The sequence below is a fragment of the Palaemon carinicauda genome, chromosome 17 (assembly GCF_036898095.1).
Source record: "Palaemon carinicauda isolate YSFRI2023 chromosome 17, ASM3689809v2, whole genome shotgun sequence".
In the NCBI taxonomy this organism is placed as follows: Eukaryota; Metazoa; Arthropoda; class Malacostraca; order Decapoda; family Palaemonidae; genus Palaemon; species Palaemon carinicauda.
The window spans coordinates 105,686,479-105,691,478 of record NC_090741.1 but is presented as its reverse complement, the minus strand read 5'-3'; the positions used below and the strand labels follow the sequence as shown (position 1 = coordinate 105,691,478).

The 5,000-nt window shown below is 27.6% G+C and overlaps 1 protein-coding gene across 6 annotated transcripts in view; it reads right to left on the bottom strand.

Moving 5' to 3' along the window:
- Positions 1-5,000, bottom strand: part of LOC137656889 (ATP-sensitive inward rectifier potassium channel 12-like) — a 459,802-nt gene that overhangs the window by 316,572 nt on the left and 138,230 nt on the right. The window lies entirely within an intron of this gene.

The following is a 5,000-nucleotide window of genomic DNA, read 5'->3' as shown; positions in this document are numbered from 1 at the left end:
GCAATCGTTCTTGTTCTTGCTGCGACCGATATTTTAGAACGAACGTTCCAAGTGATTCTCAAGAGCGTCTTTCATCCGGAAACTTTATGAGTAACAGCCGGGAATAAATCTTCTTCTCTTCCTCGAGGGCCAAAGGAAAAAACTGAAACATGATTCAGTGGACGTCTTTCAAATGTCTCCAGAACGTGAGGCAAGGCAGGATAAAATAATCGAGTATATCTCTATTCTGTTCTGATATTCTGGTTCTTAGCTGATTTATCTCTCTCTCTCTCTCTCTCTCTCTCTCTCTCTCTCTCTCTCTCTCTCTCTCTCTCTCTCTCTCTCTCTCTCCATCGAAGTCATGGCAAAGTTTAATAAACACCCGTTTTTATTGTTGTATCATCAGAGCTTGTTAATATGGAGCACCACAAGTCTGTGTTATAGCTTCATATCACACTATCCTCCAAAGGAGTGGCAAAAAGCCTTTTCTGCTGTAGATAACTTATTTTAATGTGTAGTAGATGCCATATTCAATGCTTTTGATCCCTAGTACTTTAGAGAGAACTAAGAACTGATTAACAGAAGAAAAAAAATGTACAAACGTCATTATGGAATGACACTAACACAGTTGTGGTTTAAAGCCATTAGCATCTCAAATTTTACCATCTAAACCACACGCCCGCTTGAAACATGTAAAGAATTTATGCCATTACTGTAATGACTTTGCTTCTTAAAAGTTATCTTCCTCTTAAGTAGGTGACATCTTGAAAGGGGGTAAAATATATCTGCGGTAAAAAGACTAAACTGACTTCCTAAATCTCTCCTGTTAACAGAACTCGTCTCCTGCTGTAGAAGACGACATACAATTACACTTGTGAAAAGATACTGACTTTCTCCCAAGATCCATGATGGAAACGTCCCATCCTCTTCTGCACTAGACGCCATCTTGGAAAGAGCAAGAGAAACAGAAGGTAATTTTTCCACACCGACCCGGCCGTTCGTCATTGCCAGGAATGATTTATTTTATGACCAATGATCACTCATTTTACGACCCTGTCAGGGGGTCTCGATATTCCCTTACTCGAAACGACCTATCAGAAGTCAGTAACCTTCATAAACAGCCCATGGCACGACGAGTTTTTTTTTTTTTTTTATTAGCTGATTTTTTTTTTCATCTTCGCGTACATAAATTGTGGCTACCTTCATAGCTAGTGACATCATAGATCAAATAAATTTGAGGAAGATAATTACGACCGAAATGACAATCATCACTTATTTCTTTATGTAGTTGGTTAAAGTCTAAAGTGGTTTTAAATGAAAGGTGAACCATGAAGTTGAATAAACAGAATTTCGATTGTCAAGCTGAAATATTCATTAGAATAAGGCGATTAAACCTTTACTCTGATGTGTTTCTCTTGTCCAATGGAAGAAAACATGAGCAATAAAATATATGAAAAGCAAGTCCATTACATAAAGAAGAATATATATACATAAAGCAATGAAAAAAAAATGTAACAAATCATTCATAAAACAATAGGTAAGAAATATAATCTCACTAAACTATAAAAAATAAAGTGGAAATTAAAAAGAGGTTGTACAACGTACACAGAATCAAGCTTCTATTTATAAGTTATTAATAGAGTAGGTCTATCTATCATTTCCTCTGTTTATATGTATCATTCCTTCTGACGTCTGATATTCTCAAAAACGTCACAGGGAGGTCCCCATGGGGGACCGATGCATCCCCTTCCCATACTGAAATATTTAATATAATTTGCGGTTGCGGGAGTCGGCTTACGTCAGATAGATGGAGCTGAAATGGGATTTTTTATCTTGAAAAATATTTGCTAGTCCTTTCTTCATGTTGACTTTACGGCTAATATACATGAATGATTTCCGTAGAAAAATTATTCCATAAAAAATAAATTCATAAATTTCATAAGAATAAATTTATGACTTCCATGAAAATAAAAATGCCCGACTTTCCAAAAAGAAAAAATTCACGACTATATAATAATAAATTCACGACTTTCCAAAAAGAAAAAATTCATGACTATATAATAATAAATTCACGACTTTCCAAAAAGAAAAAATTCATGACTATATAATAATAAATTCACGACTTTCCAAAAAGAAAAAATTCATGACTATATAATAATAAATTCACGACTTTCCAAAAAGAAAAAATTCATGACTATATAATAATAAATTCACGACTTTCCAAAAAGAAAAAATTCATGACTATATAATAATAAATTCACGACTTTCCAAAAAGAAAAAATTCATGACTATATAATAATAAATTCACGACTTTCCAAAAAGAAAAAATTCATGACTATATAATAATAAATTCACGACTTTCCAAAAAGAAAAAATTCATGACTATATAATAATAAATTCACGACTTTCCAAAAAGAAAAAATTCATGACTATATAATAATAAATTCACGACTTTCCAAAAAGAAAAAATTCATGACTATATAATAATAAATTCACGACTTTCCAAAAAGAAAAAATTCATGACTATATAATAATAAATTCACGACTTTCCAAAAAGAAAAAATTCATGACTATATAATAATAAATTCACGACTTTCCAAAAAGAAAAAATTCATGACTATATAATAATAAATTCACGACTTTCCAAAAAGAAAAAATTCATGACTATATAATAATAAATTCACGACTTTCCAAAAAGAAAAAATTCATGACTATATAATAATAAATTCACGACTTTCCAAAAAGAAAAAATTCATGACTATATAATAATAAATTCACGACTTTCATAAAAGGATACATTCATAACTTGAATAAAAGAATAAATTCACGATTTTCATTAAAGACTAAATTTTTGATTTTCATAAAAAAATCATGACTTTCATAAAAAAAAATATATATCTTACTTTCACAAAATGATAAATTCATGACTTCCGGTAAAAAATACATTCATGAACTGATTCATGACTTTCATCAAATCTTTCAATACAAGAATATCATAGGAAATAAATTCATTTACTACAAAGAAAAATAAAATCACGAATTTCATTGACAAATAGATTCTTGAATTTACGAAATTATAAGAATAAATGCTTGACTCATGAATATACAGTGTGTGTATGTATGTATGTGTGTGATATATATATATATATATATATATATATATATATATATATATATATATACATATACATATATATACACAGTATATATATATATATATATATATATATATATATATATATATATATATATTATATAGTATATATATATATATATATATATATATATATATATATTATATAGTATATATATATATATATATATATATATATATATATACATATATACACATATATACATTACACAGTATATATATATATATATATATATATATATATATATATATATATATATATATATATCATATAAAATCAATTCAAGACTTTTGTTTGAAAATAAATTCATAATTTTAATTATAAAATAAATTCATAACTTTAATAAAAAAAAAATAATTTCATAACTTCATTGCAAATAAATCAAGAATTTCTTAAAGAAATAAATCATGATAAAAACAAAAATTAACCATTTCATAAGAAAATAAATTCCTAACTTTAAACAAATTAAATGAGACAATCAAATCTAGTTTCCGACAAGAACTTGGCAATAATGATTTTCAAAAAATAATAAACAAAGCTGAGTTGACAACACTAGTTTCCATAGAATTTTTTTTTCTAAGTGGATTAACAATAATTTTGCATACAATAAAAAAAAGATTAAATTAAATTTCCTAAATTAACTTAAAAACCAATACCTAATTCAATTTCCTAAACCATCTTTAAGACAAATTAATTCTGTTAAACAAACTTTAAAACGACTTAATTTAGTTTCTGAAATAAACTTTAAAACAATGAATTAATTCAATTTCCTAAATCATCTTTAAAACAATGACTTCATTAAATTTCTTAAATAAAACGTCTTAACCCAGTTTTTTTAAATAAACTTAAAAAGATTAATTTAAATTTCCTATATCAACTTTAAAACAATGACCTAATTCCATTTTCTAAATCATCTTTTCAACAATGAGAATTAAAATTGTTAAATAAACTTTAAAACAACGTCTAAACTCAGTTTCTTAAATAAGCTTCAAAACAATGACTTCATTCAATTTTCTAAATCACTTTTAAAACAATGACTTAATTCAAGTTCCTAAAACAACTTTGAAACAATAACTTACACAAAAATCAGTAACAATTTATTTTGCTTGAAGTGAATTTTACAAAGACGACTTTCATAGAAAAATATATAAAAAAAATTCAAAATCCAGTTTCTCCGAACGAATACGGAATCTAACACAGTATGGTGTACGTGAACGCTAGTTCAGAGGCCCTTGCCAAAACTGCTTAAGATATTGTAGGCAATGAAATCTAGCCAAATGGAGAACACCAATACAAATAAACATATTCTATCCAACTTTACTTGCACTACATGGAAATGAAAGGGACAATAAATTCTACAAGAAATAGACTTCCTATAAACAAATAATACGTGTAACGGATTTTAGCTAAAATACACTGTAAAGGATTTCAGGTAAAATACACTATAGGAAAATGACTATAATTCTTTCAATTTTCTATCAAAGTGCAATTCGTTAAAAAAATAGATTCTAAATAAAACAAAGTGAAAAAAAAAACCTATAATTGATTCTTGCCCTTAGGCCTGGGTGAATGGAAGCAGAAATACACACTTAACAGAACTGGATATCGTGAACATGAATGTTCCCAGTCAAAACCAAATTTAGCTTAAACACTTTAGAACGGTAATAATGTAACTAATTAATTCCATCAAATATGGATCACATGAATAAAGGTTAATTTTTGGTAGAATTCATTATGCCCATCATATCCAAATAGGATTATGTTAGCTGTGAAAAAAAAAAAACGTTCGTAAATAAAATGAATAAGCTTTTTCACAAACCGTACGGAATTTTAAGCAGTGAAATGAATTCCAACAGCGATTACGTT